The sequence below is a fragment of the Octopus sinensis genome, linkage group LG2, assembly GCF_006345805.1.
Source record: "Octopus sinensis linkage group LG2, ASM634580v1, whole genome shotgun sequence".
Taxonomy (NCBI): domain Eukaryota; kingdom Metazoa; phylum Mollusca; class Cephalopoda; order Octopoda; family Octopodidae; genus Octopus; species Octopus sinensis.
Genome location: NC_042998.1, coordinates 174,278,154 through 174,300,653, shown reverse-complemented (window position 1 = coordinate 174,300,653; position 22,500 = coordinate 174,278,154). Strand labels below are relative to the sequence as shown.

Sequence of the window (22,500 nt, the reverse complement as noted above, 5' to 3'; positions counted from 1 at the left end):
TCAATTACTGAATCTTGTTACAAAATTTCTTCTCTTCTCCCAACCAGCCGAAGACATTTTTGTATGCAAGAAGTATGAATGTTGTAGGAATGCGATAACCTAACAGGCTTAGTCTCCAGAATCCACTGTTTCACGAATGAAATAACAATAAGCACGAGTGACACAGATACCACTCTATTCCTGAAAGAAGTACAGAGAAGCAACGATCAAAGTTGTACCAAAACAACAAAAATACATGTATTCAAACTTATATATCTTTGAATATATACATACATATATCCATATACATACAGTTACAACATTCTCGAAGGATGTGGGTTGGAGTTTGGTCAGGATAAATGTTATTATATGATTGCAAAAAGGGTGAAAACAGTAAACCAGACTAGCAATATCTACATTAATGACTTGACTGCTTCCCCTATATCTGACGAGGAATGCTACAGCTATCTAGGTGTGGATGAAGACATATCTTACAATGGCGTCTGTTACAAAACACGTGTCTAAAGAATATTACAGTAGAATACAGAAAATGTGGACCTCAAAAAACTCTCTGTAATCAAACAGTGGCCCACAATGTATTTGTAGTGTCAGAACTCATACCGACATTTGGGTTGCTTGATTGGACGCTTGATGATATCCGAGCCATTGATGTGAAAATCTGAAAATTACTAACAAGCACACATAATTTACACATAAACAATAACGTAGACAAGACGGCAGAGGCTTAACATCGATCCAAGATGCCTGTGAATTTCGTATCATATCCCTTCGGCAACACATTTTAATCACCAAATGTGAAAGTGCATTCCTTCACCAAATTTGCATACATTTGACTGACAACATCATAAGACTTGGAAGGCAGCTCCTTGAGAAACAATCTTTTTCTGATAACCTAGAATACATGCCCAAAGAAGCCGCAGGACTCTACCGTAACGTATCATCAGATGAAAGGATGAACATATATGAGCAGAAGTCTATTCTTGTATATGTTAGTAGAAAGCTTCGAGATGGTAGTAACATTGATCATCAAAGCAATCTATTATGGATCAATAGCCAGATTACTACCTCCCACTTTGAAAGGTATACGTTTGCAATCCAGGAACAGGAAATATCAAACAAATTCTTGATTCACAAAAGGGTCAGAGATAGAGAAGCAGTAAAATGTGACAACCGATGCAAACTTTCTGGAGTTAAAACCGAAGATATGACCCACATCATAAGCAGTTGCCCGAAAATTTCATCATGGTATTATCGATAGGATGTTCTATAATGAAATCCACTGGAACGATAACCCCGAGGACAAAGAAATAAGAAGCCACAATATGGTAGAAGCCATAACCACTCATAATAAAAAGAACTAGTGGAAAGTCCCAGTGGAAACCTCGATAAAATGTAAACACAACAGACCTGATATAATGATTTGGGATAGAGAAGAGAAACTGCACAGTTGTAGAAATTAGCTGCCCAGCGGATGTTAACATAAAGAAGATCAGTGAAAAAGAAAATACCTACGCTGAACTATTGAAACATCTGCAGTTACTCGATCCAGACTACAAGTTCATGTTTATACCTGTAATTATTGGGGCCCTAGGATATGCAACACACTGCCTAAATACCAATCTTAAGAAATTAGGCTTCTCAAAACCAGAGTGGAGAAAGCTAATACGAAGACTAGAGATCCAATCCGTCACTGGAACTGTAAAATTCTGTAAAACTTTCCAGAAGTTTATCATTCAAAAATATATATGAGCATGTCTAGATGTACAACTATATGCATGAAAATACATGAAACAAAACATACAAATCTACACATACATATACATACATACATACAAAAATAAATACATGCATACATACATGCATACATGCATGCATGCATACATGCATACATACATACATGCATGCATACATACATACATGCATACATACATACATGCATACATACATACATACATGCATACATACATACATACGTGCATACATACATACATGCATACATACATACATACACACATACATACATACATACATACATACATACATACATACATACATACATACATACATACATACATACATAAATGCGTATCATGATGTGCCTCTTCCATCGTCTTCAGTCTTACCCTACAATCACTCGTTTCTTCCCTCCTCCTATCATCTCCTCCTTTAAGATTGTCTGTAACCTCTGTAACCCCTTACCTTTATTATCACTGTCACACCTGCTTTCTCCTCTCTGATAACACCTTCCTTACCAGACCCAGCCAACACACCTGTTATACCCCCACCAACCGGGTCAATTCCACTGTTCACTCCATTGTTCATTTTGTGCACTTTTCTACACAGAGCAAAGTGTACTGCCGACCGGCATTTACGTTTGCAGAACACCTTAGAGACATCGGCGACGGGTCTTCTTTGTCGACACTTCTGCTCTGCTAAGCATTTCCGTGCGGACACCACTCCTGGTTCCTCCGTCACTCATCTTCAGAGAGAACAGAGGCTCGTTTAAAAATAATCTTTCCTTTTCCTTTCAAGCGTTATACTTATAACCCCTTTGTCCAAACTTGTCCCTCTTGCTTTCATTTTAAAAAATTTGAATGTGTGTGTGTGTGTGTGTGTGTGTGTGTGTGTGTGTGTGTATGTGTGTGCGTGCGTGTGTTTTGTGTGTGTTATATGTATACAAGTATACATATACATACACGCACACACATATGTAATTAATATAAACAACAGTTTGCAATTTTTCACCAAAGAGGAGATTTATAATTGTCACTAAATGTGACTAGGGTGTTAGGAAACACCTACATCGATAGAAACAAGAGCTAAACCGATCTAATGCTGTAGTAAACGCACGGAAATGAAAACACATACATTAACAACGACCATAACCGTCCGAGAAGTGCTGATCGAGAATTCTTAATACTGACGTCAGTTTCGGCAATCTCCGTTGCCTCATCACTTAAGACCGCTCTTTCCGGACTCGCTTCGCCATTAGTATTTATGTTTTCGCCATCTAAATTTTATATGTTTGTATGATTGTATGTATGTATGTATGTATGTATGTATGTATGTATGTATGTATGTATGTATGTATGTATGTATGTATGTATGTATGTATGTATGCATGTATGTGTCTATGTATATAGGACATTTATATCATATCATTTTTCTATGATCTGAAGGTTAGTTGGTACAGTGTACAAGTGCTACAGTTTACTTTATTGTGATGGACATTAATCTTGGAAAACAATTTGAGTATTTATTCCTACACAAAGAGCAATGTTCTTGAAGTCAGTTCATGAATCTGAGAAATGTTTAGTTGGAGACTTGCTAATCCTACAGACACGATCTACTTTCGGTCTGGTAATGAGCAGAATTGTTTGTCCTTCTAAAAGATTGTGCAACAAGTTGAAAGTGCCATGTAAGCTACTCTTTGCATGGAGAAGTGTTGTTGTATTCCTGCTGAAGACAATTCTCTTTAAGCCACACACACACAAACGCACACACACACAAACATACATACACACACAAACACACACAGACACACATAATGTATAGATCAAAACATTTTGATTCAAATTCCGTACTACTTAAAGCTTCAAAGCTTTGAAAAGTTAAGTATCATGGAATTTGAATCAAACCTTTTTGATCCATTATATGTTTTGAGTGCCCTTCATATATCTATCTATCTATCTATCTATCTATCTATCTATCTATCTATCTATCTATCTATCTATCTCTCTCTCTATCTATCTATCTATCTATCTATCTATCTCTCTATCTATCTATCTATCTATCTATCTATCTATCTATCTATCTATCTATCCTTCTATCTATCTATCTATAGATATATGTGAAGACGCATGGCTCAGTGGTTAGAGCGTCGAGTTTACGATCATGAGATTGTGAGCTTGAATCCCAGACTGGGCTGCATGTTATGTTCTTGAGCAAGACACTTTATTTCACGTTGCTCCAGTTCACTCAGCTGTAGAATTGCGTTGCGATGTCACAGGTGCTAAGCTGTATTAGCCTTTGCCTTTCCCTTGAATAACACTGGTGGTGTGGAGAGGGGAGACCGGTATGTATGGGCGACTGCTGGTCTTCCATAAACAACCTTACCTGGACTTGTGCCTGGGAGGGTAACTTTCTAGGTGCAATCCCATGGTCTGTGTCGTGACCGAAGGGGATCTCAGAATATATATATATATATATATATATATAATATATATATATATATATATATATATACATGCATATTATATATATATATATATATATGTATATACGTATGCATGTATGTATGTACATACATACATACATACACATATATATGTGTGTGTGTGTTTGTGTGTGTGTGCATATGTATGGATGTATGAATGTGTGTGTATAGTGTGTAAGAAGTCACTAATATAGGTAGCAGGAGAATTGTTTCATTGCGTTTATGTAACAAAATGTTTACTTATTTGTCCCGAGGCAAGTAAGTGTTATTTCCTTACCGCATATAATTCCCGTCTGCCCATGTGCAGTATATTCATATAGTGGCGTTAAAAACAATAAGAGAAATATTTTTTCTAATGAATCGCTACATTCAGCGTCAATTACAGTTAAAAGCAAGTCCAGCATTACAGCCTACACTAAGAAGCAAGCAAATTTAAGGTTTTCAGGAATGTAAGCTAGTATTTCTCAAACGTTGTTTAACTATAGCTCCCTTTAACAACATTCTTTCAACGCCTCCCTTTCAATGTACATAAAAAAATATGCCAAATACTCGTTATTGTTATATATTTCAGATAACATAGTTTTGCTGTATTGCTGTAGCTATTACTGTTGGTGCCATTGTTATTGGTGTTATTCATCTTGCTGCTGTCTTCTCCTTCCAATCAGGACTCATGCCATTAGCCACAAAGAATAATCTCTTATTCGAGTCTACTCTAAGCTACTAAGAATGCGTGAAGATCCACCCACCACATTCGATAGACTGGTGGTTGTGCGGGAGCGAAAGCTACGTTGCTATCCTCATTCCGTAAACGGTGGCTTTTAATGGGTGGAGAGCTGAACCATCCTGGGGTACAGAGGATTCGCAGTCTAGACTAGGGTCTGAATGTTTACCACACCATGGTTTGTGGCAGAAGTAGGAAGAAAAAAATGAGAGAAGGTTTTGGTGAAAAGTACCGCGGGGTTAAGTTATAAAACAAATCATATACATTAAATACAAACAGAATAAAATTTATTTGTTAATTATTTAAGTGAAAAGAAAAATACAGACTTCTTTCGACAGATCAGTTTCGTTTGCAATCACAGTGTGAGCTATAAACCATTTGAGTCTGGGTAAAAAGCATACGAAGACCTGGATAAGAGGAAAACGGTTCAAGTGAGAATCAAAACTAATCCAAAAAAGCACCGGTTTCTTCTACATTAAGTATTGTAAACGCTATTAAATTTTCCTTTCATCAGTAGCCATTATTTAAATTGATGAAGCAATTTGTTTGATAACGACATTATGTATGTCAGCCCTGTGCTATATCAACCGTCCCTGGTTGATAGCACATAATTGGTTCTAATAAAGGCAGAAGACCAGTAATTATGCTGGGAGGGTTTAGCTGTTACAATTAAGCCCAGTATTGATTGGTAGTTTATTTTATTAACCTTCGAAGGATGAAAGCAAAGGTGACTAGGATGGAATTGCAATTTAGATCGTTAAGAGTTGGAACAAATGTTACATACTACCTTGTTTTTCGACGCTGTAACGATTTTATCACTCAATCGCTCTTTCAGCTTGATAACACATGGCAAATATAGCTTTTCCCTCCTCTTAGAAACGTGATTAGCGTACATAGCAAAATCAAATGATTACAATATTGCGCAGAAGCGAGTTGGTAAAATAAGAGCTAACTCCGGTTTGGATGCCGAATTAAAAAAAAAAAGGCGGTTCGGATAGCACTTGTGATTGATACACCTGGACTGTAAATAACCCCTTGTGTGAAGACATCGACGTATCACTTAAAAAGGCTAGACACTGGCTTGCAAATGCTGTAAGGTCATTCTAAGACATCATGCTCATTCTCAGCATTTGTTAACCTAAACACTTTCATGTATGTTTTCCAAGTCGTATCTCATTCTCATTGCTCATTTAATGTATTTACCAAACTAAAAACAGTAGAGGTAATGCTAACAAACACCGATTTCCTTTATACTTGAAATATTCAAAGGTAGACACAAATAAATAGAATTTTGGATATAAAGAAACTGATACGAATTGGATACATTATACATTTTGTTATGTTGGCAGAAGCAAAGAAATAAAGTTTATATTCTCTTCACTTGTTCAATCTATGACTAATTAAATCGTTGTTTATAATAGCATTGATGTCGCAGCGTTTTGCAAGATAAAATAAACGATGTTATTGATTTATACATAACCTAAAGCATTTTTTTATTCATTTGTATTGATAAAATCAGTTTCAGCAATTATAAACTTCTTCCTCTCTCCGCTGCATTACCATTTCTGATCATCTATCACCATTATGGTCTTCCCCCATTATCATTACAATCATCATTCTTATGATCATATATAATTATCGCTATCATTACCCTCATGATTATTCATCATCGTTATTAATAGCATCATCATATCAAGATGATGATGATAAATGTCATAGTGAAATAGAAGACCATGAAGTATTCTGTCTGGCAGGGAAAGGCCATCGACTTTGTCTGACACAATTTGACCCTATTGTCGCCACTAGAGCTGCTGTCAGAAAGCAAAGAGCCAGAACAGGTACCGCTAGACATTTTGCTCGATTCCATAGCAGTTCCATCAATCCGTCATCTTACATTGCTACTTTTATATCGACCCTGAAAGAATGAAAAGCAAAGTTGAGCATGGCTGGATTTGAACTCGGACCACAGAAAGTCAGAACAAATAGAGTATGACATTTTATACAATGCTTTAATGATTCTATTACTACGCGCTTTAACTTCAATAAATATCCTCAGTGAATCCATGTACTATGCTAACAGAGGTGACGACAAATTCTCATCTTATAAAACATTAAAAATCTTTTTTTCTCTTGAGATTCCATTAAAAAAATCCATTTTTGTGTATTTCAAGGAATCGAAAATTTCATCGTGTAATTAAATTCTATTTACCATATTAAATTCGGAGCAATAGAATAACCATCTCGTTTCTAATTCATCTATAAGAATATAGACAAAATTATCACTGAATTAAAAGTTTTCATTCACCATTAACTTTCCAAGAAATTCAGGATACATTTACAAGTCATGCAAGAAGCGATGTCGACTCTGCCTTTTATTCTATCGAGTTCAATAAAATAAGTACCAGTCGTCGAGTACTGGGTGAGATGTAATCGACTGCTCCCCTAAAATTGCTGTTCTTGTACCAAAATTTGCAAATATTATTATTGTTGCCTTTGTTGTTGTTGTTGTTCTGTTGGAGTTTTTGTCCATGTCTATGTTATTGTTGTCCTTAATGTTGCTGTTGTTACCTGTATCTGGAAGCTGATTCTGTTGGACGTGTTATAATTATTTGTTTCCTTTAACTCCGTGTTTATTTTACTGATAGCTACCAAGGAAGAGAAAAAGCGTTTAATTGTTATTTATCGTCTGTTTCGTGGAAGAAATATTAATAATTATGTATCGTTATTACATTCTCTCTTCACTGTAGAAATCCATTTCAACAAGGCTGCAATAGTGACGATAGGTGATTATTCTTCATAAGAATGCTAGACAAAGTTCTCTTGCAAAGGAGTTGGGTGGAGTGGGCGGTGAATATAATGTTTTGAATATTGAGAATAATTTTCCCAACAGAAAGAATAATTCTAGCATTGACAATAACAATGACGAAATCAATAATTGGAACTGCAATCGCAAACAAGAAAATCATTTATATTTAACATAGGAAGAATGACTGCAACAACAGAAATAGCGGTGGCAGTGGCTTTACTCGGCGACAAAACACTAGAAAAATGATTACAGTTCCAATGAAAAGGGTGATTGTTGGAATAGAAACCGCATCTCTACACCCTTTCAGTGTATAGATTGTGTTGAATTTTGCTATTACAGCCGAAATATAAAAGAGATAGAGAATTGTATGAGAAAATAGGTAATAATGATAATTATGCTTAGCTGCACTGGTTTCCGAGTGCACACCACATAGTGGGGATTTTGAGGATATTTTTTAAAAGTTCAGACCGCTTATTAGCAATGTAAGGGGAGAGATCAGACTTTTGATTAAAGGTGGTAAGTTTTATATTCAGAGAAACAGGCAAGTACGTGTATCTAAACGGTTCACTAGAAGAGGTAAAATAATTATGAAGATAAGGGATATTAGCAGCACCTGCTAATTTCTTTGGTTGTTTATGACGTTCGTCAAAACTATTTCAGACTACTCTGTATTCTTTCTGAATAGATGATTTCATTTCTGGAAACTTTTCTCTCCACCAACACATTCACACTAAATATTCTCATTCAAGTAATTTCTTATTCGACTTATGTCTAGACATAAGCTTTCAGATTTATGACAATACATGTATCACGTCAGACTATACACACACACATATACTCACACAAATGAACAAACAAATTAAACCGAAACTAACAAATGCTTCTATCTACACGGAAAATTCATTAATTATAAGTTGAATTCCTGAGATTTCTTCAGTACGCAGTCTATGTGCTGCATAGACACACTTTATTCTATACTTTGCTTGGACTACATCCAGGATCATTTGAAAGTGAAAGGAAGCCTAAAATGAGATAGTATATGTGACATTGTCTCTATAGAAAATTCTGGAATGTCTGTAGTATTGATGCCTTTTACGTATGTTTAACAAGTTACATTTGACTCCCTAAAGATTCACAATTAATGTTAAAAAATCAATGATGCTGAGAGACAGCCCTCATACAGCAGCACCCTCATACAAAGACGTGATACTTCATTTTGTAAATGAATTGTGATTTGAGTTTCAAACGTGTCAAGCGACCATATAGAAGATTGTTGTTTGGCTTCATTTAAAAATCCTTACAGGTAAACATGCTATTTGACACTCATCACGACAGGATATTAGACTCATCAATCTTAGATAAACTGATTGCTAATCATCAGTGGCGTAGCTAAGGTAAACTATATTATATAGTACTTATTTGTAACAAGTAATTAGTGGCTTCTTCCAGTTGTAGAGCATTCCACCCACGAAGGCTCGATGCTAGATGGATCGAAAAGATTGTAGTGATCAATAAAATTTCTCGTATCTTCTATCTCGAACACTAAGCCAGTGAATGTGCTTTACCGGCAAACTACCAGATGTACACCATACGATTTATTAGATACTAACTATACAGGGTGTTTGGGAAAATTTGCCATTTATTTGTCTCCTATTCTTTTGAGGAGTTTGATTTATTGGTAAATAGTCAACGGAGTTGAAGAGCATAAAGATTAAATTTGTAGCTGAGAAAAAGTTAGCTGATATGGAAAACTGGCTATAAGACGTGACATGGATAGTTGCAATGGAGACTGCCAAGCTGTGGCCCAGAAGAATTCATCCCCACTTTATACTTGAACTTGGCTTTAGGCTTAATTTAGACGGCTCTGTGAAGTTCCTGAAGACTGGTCAATCTCTGGCTAGAGAGGGTTGCTGTGGGAAGGCCATATGTATGGCAGCAGGAGCTGATTCCTTGTCATTCCTAGGGAAAGAATCAGAAGTAGTTGTCGGAGAATGTCTACGACTTCACCAGCTCTGACTTCTGGCCTCCCAATTCAGCCAGATTGTAATCCTATAGATTACTATTCGTTGGGGCGCTATTGCGAAAGACACTAAACGCTCTGTCTGCAACACTAAACCCGCGTTTGTGGCTAAGATAAAGGAGGTGTTCGAAGATCTTCCCAGGGGCACAAAGAGGAACACATGCGCCAGGTTTCGGAGCCGTTTTCAGGCCATGGTGGAAGCTGTTGACTGCTATTTTGAGTAAACGTTTATCTCCCAGCCATTATCTAGTTGATATTTTTTGACTTTGAAAACTACTTCTGTTTTGGGGTTGGGTATTGCGTTTCCCTTTTCTTTTATGTAGTCTCAGATTTATACCAAACATACTATTAACGGATATGCTTTATAAATATAAAAACACTGAACATTAACTAAAGAGCGGGCTTGTTACTAGGGCTGTATACTATGACTTGCTTAAGCGCCATACATACGGTCAATCCAGTATATAAAGATGAAATCTTAGATAATCCAATGACTAAATTATTATGCTAAAGCATAATATATGCTCAGACATATATTTATTCAACAAGGAATCTGCATCTTTCAATATAGCGCGAAATTTACGTATTACGCTTTCTTTTAGAACAGACTACGAGGTTTGAGTTGCGAACTGGTTGTAATGATTGGCTAATTTATCAGAAAAATTACATATATGAATTTAGAAAATTGGATTTATATCTCACCCGAATCCTGTCTGAAACAAACGACTCGTACAAATATTGACAATTCAAATGGAATCTAATAAATTTAAGTAATTATAGAGTTAAGATAATGGTGAAGGGACATATTGAATTGAAAAGAACGTATTAATACCGGGACATTAAATATTTCATCCCCATCTCCGAAATAAAATATATAACATTCCTTATATGTTCTAATGCAATTTCTTGAGAAATCGTTTGGTTTATACAGTCGATTGGCTGTGATGAATGAATGAATGAATGAATACAATTATGAATGAATGACTACAAGAGGAAGCTAAAAGTATGTTGACAGAGCTCTCATAATTCGTTATGTCCACAAGCATACACACTAGTGTTTATAAAAGAACCAGCTTTATCCGTCATGTTTACCTGCAGAAGTAAGAAAACTTGTGTCAAAGAAATATCAGAACTGTCCATTTAAAAGTTATATCACACTTTTAAAAAAATTTCTTACTTTTAATCTGAATGATATTTATTCTATGTAAATCAATCTAGAAACATCACTATAGGCATTTTCGTGTAAGTGGCAGCTTGCTAACATTGATAGGCCTGACACGTTCTACACACGATGTAGAGCAGAAAGACGGTGGATTCAGAAGAAACGTTTATGTATGTATGTACGTATGTATGTATGTAACTATGTATGTATGTACGCACGTACGTACGTACGTGTGTATGAATGTATTTATATACATTTCATATACGAAGTGATGGAGAAAAAGAGCATAGAACAAGGAGTAGATCAGTAAATTGAGCAAAGAGAAAATATTTAAAGAACTAAGGCGAGAGTGAGAGAGAGAGTGAGGGGGGAAATAGAGATGGACAAAGGGGAAGAAAGAACGAGTGTTTGTATGCACATGTTTGTGCGTGGGTAGTGTGTGAATACTTTGCGTGTGTGTGTGTGAGGGAGAGAGAGCGAGAGAAACTGCGTGTGTGTGTATGTATGTATGTATGAAAATATGAAGTGCAGTTAAAGCAAATTTCGGAGCAAAATTGATAATAAAAATAGTTGATTAGTGTTATACAAGTGATCAGTACTACGGATCGAGTGTAAAAATCACCCTCCACACGCATAAACATAAACAGACATTTATGCAGAGGTAGCTAACGGTTCATATCGTTGATATCCAGTGTCGTTTTGTGGGGGAGAAAAGACTGAGTGAAGTGATTAGTGTGGGTTCCTGTATAAATAGGGTTGACCGAATATGGCTGAAAAGAGAGACAAGTGAGTTCGAGTCAGTGAGTTGGAGTGGAACGAGGTCGGGGATGCATAGAACGTTACAAACCGGTAGAAAAGGCCAAGAGGAGACAACTCGAGTTCGAAAGCTGTACATATATACATACATACATACATACATACATACATATATACATACGTACGTACGTACATACATACATACATACATATATACATACGTACGTACGTACATACATACATACATACATACATACATACATACATACATATATACATACATACATACATACGTACATACATACATACATACATACATACATACATACATACATACATACATACTTCTGCACATAATACAAGCCACTATGTATTTCGAACTGTACATTTGTGTATATATATATATACATACACACAAATGTACAGATATGTATGTATATGTGTGAGTATGTTTGTATATAAGAATATGAAAAAATGAGCTTGTACGTTAAGTTAATATTTTGGAAATGTATTTAAAAAGTATAGGTTTTCGGAAGTACATTGATTGCTGAATAATTTGCTTGTATATAAGATATTTCTCTGTCTTAAGACCACAATCTAACCTAATAGCATAGATTAAATTGTTATTCTTACAAAAACTGATGTGTCGCTATGGAAGTGCCGAATAATTGCGTAATGATTTAACGATATGCTAAAATATTTAACTTTAAATTGATTTGTTGTTTATCCTTTGTAAATGTAATTTATGCTATTCTGATTATTGTAAGAATTGTCAGTGCTTACATAGATAATGGGGTTGTGTTCACTATTGCTGTTCACTGGACACATTTTATGAATGTCAATTGCATTTAACAGCACTAATGTTATTTGGGTTCTGGTAATTTGAATTATTCCTTCTTGTTTTACTGTTACTGAATGATAATGTGTTGACGAAATTTGTTGGTGTCACGTAGTTTATTTTCAGTAAATTTGAGTTGAAGATTTTTCTGTATGCATATTTTCGGGAAGGAATGGCTATTTTACAAGCTGTAGGAATGTTTTTCCAATCAAGATACTGATGTTGAATGAATATGGTCTATTACACCTCCAAATGTTTGCGTTTCCTCTTCCTGGGTTGTGTACGTCTATAATATTTAGTGGTTTGAAAGACACCACAATATACTAATATATTATTGTATGGATTGACTTCTTTGCTGGCTGAGGTTTTGTCGGCAGAGATGTTTAGATTAGAGAGATTTGTGAATAAATTTCTGTGAGTAGACAGTGGCTGGTTAGAATCATGATTAATACATAATTAATACATATTGAAACATGTGGTTTAATGATACAAGGTTGGAAATTTCTGTCATTAATCATATATATATATTAGGTCTAAAAAACTGAATATCTTGAGGTTGTTACTTACTGTATTCTTTACGTTCAAATCGCTGAATAGTTTAGGTATTTCTCTGAATTTATCAGCTCATTGCCTGTGTATATCGTTGGAGGTAAATAACCATCATTACTATACATTTCCCCGTGTTTATAATGGAATGTGTACATATACAAACACCCTAAATATGAAATTTCTGAAGATTCTACGACGTTTGTGTTTTATGGATCATGCTCTTGTGTTAAAGAAGGCAATAAATTTATCAGCAAGACTTATTATTTGTATGACATAATCAGTGATGTTAGCATAGAGTTAAGTAATATCAAGTCATATCAAAATTCATGTACAAGACAAAAGTAGCTGTCAGTTATATGAAATTATGTGAAAATGTATTTTATTTTACAATGAATGTTTTAAACGGAACTTCTCGCGAATCATGTAATGGCAAAATTTGAGATCAATGTGAATATGTAATATCCAGGCATTAATAAAATTTATAGTTTTCTGCATACACGTATGCAGATATAATCTATTTTATGATTTCTTAAATTCATATGCTTATAAGCACAAATTACACACACACACACACACACACACATACATACAGATCATGAATATTTATATACCTGTATACAGGGATAAGTGTTTATGTATGTTTATAATATATATGAAACTAGCAGTATCGCCCGGCGTTGCTCGGGTTTGTAAGGGAAATAACTATATAAGCATTTTTAGAGATGTAAAGTATAATAGCCATCTCAATATGGCTAACCACAAAGGGGGGGGGGGTTACTGTAGCTTTTTACGTTCTGAGATTTAATAATAAATTTTTAGAGAGTTACTTCCCTTATATATGCCAAAAATGCATTAAAAATGGGAAAAATTGATGGTAAATTCTTTTTAAAATCGTAGCCTCATCGTAGACGCACGCTAATACCCAGAAGGGCTTGATATGAATCACGACTATAAGATACCCGGTTTTGGTTAAACTGCACCGCAAAATGTGGGAGTAGTTAGGAATCTAAATCGTAGGAGACATACAGCATACAACCTCTCTTTTATATATAATGATATGTGGCAAATGTATGAAATGTTCTAATACCATAGTCGAGAAAGCAGCACTTGTTACTGTACAAGGTCTGCCGGATTTTTCCTTCTGCACATACTACATGCCACTATGTATTTCGAACTTATTTCAAAACCGTGAAATTATCAGGTTTGTGAAAGGCTCTCTTCCAAATTCATGCCTCTATTATTGTTGAACCTCAACAACATTCTCACATTTAAAATACCACTTTAAAATGAACTTATACTCCTTAAACGACAATCGTACGTCTTCTATCTTGACACGGTTGCTCAGAAAGGCATCAAGACGTCAAGTGAGTTTCCAGTTTCATACGTCAAAAATTGATCAAGTGAAACATATTTTATTCAGTATCACACCTTACCGACATTAAAAATTAGGGTATCTTGACGCAAAGTCCAAATCATGTTTACAAATTTTTCAGGGCAACCTATTTTCCTTATAATTAGCCACAGGGCATTTCGATTCACAGTATCAAATGCTTTGCTCAAATCAACAAAGCAATAATATAGGGAAAGATTCTGTTCAATGCACTTTTCCTGAAATTCTCTGATAGTAAAGATACAATCAACTATGCCCCTTGAAGAGTAAAAACCACATTCAGATTCAGACACCATATTTGGAACTATGAAGGTATTTAAACGTTCTAAGAGAATGTGGCCAAGTACCTTTTCAATCACAGACAAAAGCGAAATCTCACAGAAATTACCACACAGATCCTTTGGCCCCGATTTATACAAGGAGACTAAAATGGCGTCACTCCAGTTTTGAGGCACTTTCTCAGTTCTCTAACAGTGACAAATTAATATATTTAAGAGTTCAAACATTTGTCACCCCCATATTTCAAGACCTCTGCACCGATTCCATCACATCCTGGAGACTTATCGTTATTCAGCTTATTCACAGCTAAATAAATGTGATTTAGAGTTGGTTCAAATTCCATCTCCCCTATAACTGGAAGGTGTTCGATTTTTCTACCATCCTCATTTCAGCGGATGATGATTTATTGAAAAGTGAAGAAAAATTTATGCCCAACACTTATGAATAGAAACCATGTCAGTCAGAAACAAACGCCCATTTGCTATTCTCATTGGAGCTTTTGAAGAAAATTTTGGGTTATATGCCTCTTTAACATAAGAGTACAAACCCTTGACGTCATTTCTATCAGCTGCTTCTTGTGCCCCCTTTTGCTCTACATTTCCACTATTCCTGTTTAACTTTTCTGAGAGCAGTCTGCACTTTTTCTTTTGACTTTCTGTAAGCTTCGTTTGAGTTGGGGTTCAAGGACTAAGAAAGTAGTGTATTGCCTAAGTTTTGTGTTTCTAAAAGTAGATCATGAATTTCTGCCGATTTGTCTGAGAACCAGTCACTGGACTTACGCGATTTAAATTCCACTGACGAACTTGCAGCCCGAGATACTTTTGTTTTGAAATCTTCCCATAGATTGTTTGGGTCAAGATTGATGCCTTCTATAGCATCGGAGAATCTTCGCAAATTTGCAATATTTAACTTTTTGGATGCCTTAGCACCAGACTGTCGACTTTTAGGCATTATCGAAAAAATTATTTTCCCACACACCAGACGATGGTCAGGCCAACTCTCTGCTCCTCTCATGGCCCGAACACTAGAAACATCTTTCATATCACTCTTTCTGATCTAAATATAATCTATGAGATGCCAGCGCTTAGAACTTGGGTGCATCCAGATGGCTTTATATTTATTTTCCTGCTTAAACAGAGTGTTGGTGACAACCACATTATCCTCAGTACAAAACGCCAAAGGAGTTACTCCATTTTTATTACATTTTCCAATCCCATGTCGGCCTAAAACAGACCATAAAACGTAGTCTTTTCCAACACTTGCGTTGACATCTCCCAATATGACCAGCTTGTCAGAAATTGGTACTTACCTCAATAATTGTGCTAGATCGTCATAAAACTGTCCTACAGTTTTCTCAGAATGAGTCAGTGTTGATGCATAAATACTGACAATGGTAAGAAATATATCGTTCAGATATAGCACTTAGAAATTCTGCAATGGAGGATACTAATGAATTCTTGAGAATAAAATCCAACACCTGATTCTCTACGCTGATCACCAGGTTGGCTTCTCCAAAAGATAGTATATCCATAAGTAGGTTAATTTATTTGACCTTCACCAGAGAAATGAGTTTCAGAGAGCGCAACTATATCAAGTGAATATTTTTTAAAGCTCACATGCAATAAGTGTAGTACGACTTTCTGGCCTCATGTTGAACTTACCATCAAGAAGTGTGCACACATTCCAACAGCCAAAATTCTGAGGATGTTTATTTATTTTTTTTTTACTTTTCCTTGAAGACTGTTTGACCACAGTGGCAGGATGACGACCGGGCCAAGCCTGTGACACACTGGGACACCTGCCGAGCCATACCTGCCTTCCTGACGTTCCCAAGCCTTTTTTGCCATTTATTGAATCTGTTAGAAACATTTTAGAGTAATTTACAAGTTCATTTTTAGGTTTCTGCCAACCAACCAATTCAATGATTTTACTAAGATTTCGTCTACAAGAAGTACCTATGCAGATGAATAATTTTCAGTGGGTGTAGCTTGTAGTGCACTACCCCCATCTACTGGCCAAAGAAGACTTTCGCCGCTGTGAGATGAAAATTGACAAAACCAGGAAATTCCAAGGCCTCAGGTTTTATTTTGGAGATTTCCTTTTCCTAGGAGAAGTTAAAGAGCTTCTACCTGGCCATGAGGTAAGCTATCCCGTTCCAGACACCAAACCGACACCCAAGCGCTCTATAATGTGATCAAATATCATTCCGATGTCCGACACGGAGTAGCTCATTCATACATATAATAAACAAAATGTAAGACATGTGGTTTAAAAATATAAACTAGATTTAAATATAAATAATATATATATAAAAAGTAAGGATACGTAATTTTAAAATATAAATAAAATATGTGTGTGTATATATATATATATATATATATATAATATATATATATATATATATATATAATTAATCCAAACAAGAAAACAAAAACCAAAAAAACAAAAAAAACAACAACGCAAGGACGTGGAACAAATAAAGTATTATTGGATGCTCAGGAAAGAAGGGATACACACACACATATATCTATATCTATCTATCTATCTATCTATCTATCTATCTATCTATCTATCTATCTATCTATCTATCTATCTATCTATATATATATATATATAATATATATATATATATACATATAAGGAGAGAAACATATATATATATATAACATATGTAGATATATATTTATATGAACACCCACACACAGATGAATGCATGCATATATATATATATATATATATATATATATATATACATACTTACACACATGCATGCATATTTATACACATTGACATAAATATCGAAAGAGACGTGTATGAGGCCGTAGATACAATAAATCTCAGCACTGATCCTTGATCACTGCTAAACGGTTGACTTGGTGATATAAATTTCCTCGTATCATTGCGGTGAATCTGTATAAACAGAGTTGCTTAAGTAATATATTCTATATCATGCTATACGGAAGGAAAATGAAATAGTAGTATTAATGTTCTGATACTGTCTAGAAATAGACGTATAAGAGGAATGACAATACCATTATTTTACTAATTCAGCTTAACTTGGATATATAAGCTGAATGTATTCATTATCTTACCATACAGACATACACATAAACGTCTACGCATACACAATGGAATACATCTATAAAACATCGTACATACCTATGCATACACCCAACCTATAACACCCACCTCACTCACGCTCAGTTTTCGTATATATGTAAAATGGATTATAGAAAGTCATTTTTAAATAAACACGATACTTTTGCAGATTTTAGTTTAAAGTAATGAATATTGATACAAAGAAGAGAAATATGATCCGATACTAAGAGTAGCCCACTACAGAAAGTATAATACATAAGTACATCATACATGTATGGCCCAGTGGTTAGAGCAGCGGACTCGCGGTCATAGGATCGCGGTTTCGATTCCCAGACCGGGCGGTGTGAGTGTTTATTGAGCGAAAACACCTAAAGCTCCACGAGGCTCCGGCAGGGGATGGTGGTGATCCCTGCTGTACTCTTTCACCACAACTTTTTCTCACTCTTACTTCCTGTTTCTGTTGTACCTGTATTTCACAGGGCCGGCCTTGTCACTCTCTGTGTCACGCTGAATATCCCCGAGAACTACGTTAAGGGTACACGTGTCTGTGGAGTGCTCAGCCACTTACACGTTAATTTCGCGAGCAGGCTGTTCCGTTGATTCGGATCAACCGGAACCCTCGTCGTCGTAACCGACGGAGTGCTTCCATCCACATCATACATTAATTCATTTATGTATAGATACGTAAGACATTCTTTCATTCAAAGCTACGTATGTTCATAGAAACATACATGTCCATATACATTTATTTTAGCTATTCAGGAACAGGAGATAGCTGTGAATAAAGACTTCAGAGAGATTCAAATACAGCAGAACTCATTTTGCTCATTAGAATAGGGAAGAAAACTTGTACACTGTTCAAGAGATACGCTGCTTAACGGATGTGAATGTCTCGTCTAAAATCAAGGGGAAAAAGAGACCATCCATGGTGAAATAATGCGGAACGTACAGCTTATGTATCCAGGTTATTGATTTTAATTCTTGCCTTTTGTCACAGTAGATTTGCACAACGCCTGAAGAAACTGCGGTTTTACAAGAAAGAACTACACTACTTCGCATTTCAGTGATTCTGCAATTGACCTTGCTGCAATGAACGTACTCATACAAGCCCGTTTGCATAGTTATATATAAAGTTTTCACAAATACATGCATACACACACACACACACACACACACAAACCCAATCACACACTCAATCACACACACAGACACACACACACGCTAATGTATTATAATATATATACACTTATAGCTTGAGTATATGTATAGCCACAGATTCACCTGCATATATGTTGGTTTGCTTAAGTCTCCGTGCGTTGGTAGTTCGACAAAGGCGACCGATTGAATAAGGACCAGATTTTAAAAAATATGTGCATGGTTCGATTTGATTGACAAAAACACTTTAGTTGCTTCAACATGTCCGCAATCCAATGACTTAAACAAGTAGAAGTTAAAATAAACTATATATATATATATATATATATATATATATATATTGATAGAAATGGTAAGACAACAAAAGAATGAAAGAGACCTCGATATTATGTAAATAGAGGAATTTATCTGTAGATGTAATATGTGACAATTATTCGGTAGCCATGATAGCAATTTTGCCGATCGTCGGATAACTGAAGAGATGGCAGCGTGGATTTCCACCCCGACATCCGAAACCCGGAGTTTTATCATGGCTACTGAATAATTGTCACATATTACATTTACAGATATATATATATATATATTATATATATATATATATATATATATATATATATATATATATATATTAGAGAGAATGAAATAACAAAGCCAAGGCTGTGAGGAGTTTACAGGACATTTATAAGGAACAGAGTTTATCTACGGTCTGTCCATAGCACTTAGCGTTAACCGACACTCTTTGGGTCATCTAGATAGCAATACCTTTCATATATATATGTAACCGCATGTGGACTGGTGGCTATTTTTTCCCGCCGTCTTCTTTTTCTTTTGGACTCTCCTCTGTCCTGTTTCTGAAGAAGAACTTTGCTTGAAACGTAAAACACCCATTCTTTCCTTCTCTGAGCGTCTCATTAATACTTTCATGCTTGGAATCTAATATTAACTGCCCTTAAACTCCCACCTTAGCTTATACACACAGGTCGTCCGTATTCTGGCATGTGCCTCGATTACTAATCGTCTTTTACTTGAATTTCCTATATAACTGTCTGACGATGGGTTTGCTCACCAAGTGCACCTGCTGCTTGCATCTACAGTGTGACATGATGTATTGTTGGCTACTGAAGCATACCATAAATCCTCGGGTATAATCCGCATTTTCTTCCAAAATTTAATGGTCAAAATCCCTAGTGCGTACTATATACAAGGTTAAAAGTGAAAAATATTTTCTAAGCAATGTCCGAGTCACTATTTGCTGTCCGGCAATGTTTATTCGGACGCATGTTGTTTTGTCGGGCGCAAAAATACCTTAAGCCTAGCCTGAAAGCAATGACGTCATAAAAGAATCATCCATAACTTGCAGTGTGCAACATTTATTAAAATATAAGTATTTAGAACACATAATAACATGTAACAAAAGCAATTTGCAAACATATTTACATTCCCATAGAGCAGTTAAGGACATCACCATTATTGTATTACGCATGCGCGGAAGTGTTTGTTCGACTAGGTACTGCTGGATTAATTACGCATGAATTGTGCTTAATAGTTTAGCGCTAAATAGTTCATCCTGCAGTCTGCATTGGCAGTTTGCATCATTACCGTGGCAAACAATAGATACTTAATTAAATACCAGTATTAAATGTTTGAACTACTGTGGGTCTTTACTAGGGTTTTTTATAAGCGGGACTTAAACCTGTACATTAATCTCCAATAAAACATTTTATACATTACATGCCCATAAAATGCCTCGTAGATCTTATTCAACTATGTTTAAACTTGAAGTCATATCATATGCTGAAGAGCATGGTAATAGGGCTGCCGGAAGAAAATTTGAAAAGCTACACGTTTGCATTATGTTATATATACAATAATAATAAAGGACGTTACCGTATATATTTTTACAAATCAAGGACGTTATATAGACCTCCTTCACTCAAGTTAGAGAAGGGGTGCGTATTATACACAAGGTTTAAGTTTTTCAGAGGTATAGCCCGCTAAAAATCCCCTGCGTATTATTGTGAAGGGAGGACTATACTCAAGGATTTACGGTATGTAAAAGCTGAAATAAGAAGTACAAAGTCAAAGCCCATGTTCTCTTCTCTCTCTTATATGTGTGTGTATGTGTGTGTGCCTGTATGTATGTGTATACACGTGTAAATCTGTACATCAAGTTGCAACCCTTTATATCAAAAGTCAACTTTGTCATTATATAAATAAAATCGATACAATACGTACCAGACTGAGAGAAGCAATTTGGGTCTATATGATCGAATAAAACGATTGGATATGGTTCGCCAACTTGGTCGTCGTCCAATAACTGAAAGTAATAAATATATGTAAAATTATAAATATTCAGATGCTCTAATTGTGCATTAAGATATATAATCACAGTAACCGAAAACAATATTAGAAAGGAAGAAAAACATTTCGCCTCTATAATTTTTTCCAAAGGACATCAATGATTTACTTAAGATAAGATATCCGGAACCAACAATCAAGCTGGAATTGTGAAATAGAATTTACAATAAAGAAAGCGGTTCTCTTAAATTTTTACTTGTTTGCAGATATGTTATTAAAGGTAATCTTTTCGCTAACCACCACAATTTCTATGAAAACACTCCAATTTCTATGGTTGTAAATGTTGGTAATAAATCTTCCCCCGAATAAGACGATTACATTTACAATTATATTTTCTTGAAAAAAAAAAACGAAAAGAAAAGAATGAACAAACAAGGATATCTCTGTAACTCTTCTGTAAGAGCTATGTCTAAGCAAGTTTCTTGTTTAGAAACATAGGAGAACACTTGCATTAACTGAAACTCGAAATACTGGACATTCGTTCTTATGACAACATGCGTAACCTTAACTGGGTTTGAACGTTGTCTTAATCAGATTGAAATACCGAGTTAATATCTTCTTTTACTCACTACGTTTAAGGATGGGGAATGTTTTAATGTTTTTGTAAGGAGAGAAGGCACAGCCAATGACACTTGGGGGATGGAAAGAGGAAGAATTTCTTAAAATCCGAAATCTGGCCTGAATATGGCAACAAAATGGACTTCGTTAAAATTACCCATGATGCTAGGTTATGCCGTTAAGCCGAGCGAGGATCAAGTCTACTCTCAAGTTGGCTGTGGCGGGAATTGAACTCAGAACGTAAAGAGCCAGAGCAAATAACAACCGCCATTCTCACAGTTTTGCCAAACCACTGTCTCGAATTGGTACTTTTTTATCGACCTCAGAAGGATAACAGGCAAAGCTGACCTCGGAGATACGCGAACTTAGAATAAAGTGATCTCGGAACCAATCCCGCGAGCCAGTCTGTCAGACACTTTCTAACACTTCTGTCAATTAGTTGCCACAATTAATGAAAAAATCTTTTAGTCGCTCATTATCTGTAATGGCATTAACTTAACTGCGAAGTAATGACCCAAAAACTAAATTTAAGCAACGGAAGGAGTTCTAATAATGAACGGTAATCTTTATAATCCTAATTAACGTTTATGTAT

The 22,500-nt window shown here is 35.5% G+C and overlaps 1 protein-coding gene across 3 annotated transcripts in view; it reads right to left on the bottom strand.

Annotated features, from left to right (window-relative positions):
• LOC115232551 overlaps positions 1 to 22,500 on the bottom strand; it is a 214,989-nt gene that overhangs the window by 83,772 nt on the left and 108,717 nt on the right. For 2 of the 3 annotated variants that reach the window (XM_036500448.1, XM_036500447.1), the window contains one exon: positions 21,227 to 21,308. The gene's annotated coding sequence lies outside the window, so the exon portion shown is untranslated. Of the gene's footprint in view, positions 1 to 17,564; positions 17,648 to 21,226; positions 21,309 to 22,500 lie in introns of those variants that run through there. The other variant, XR_004997901.1, reaches the window with a different exon arrangement.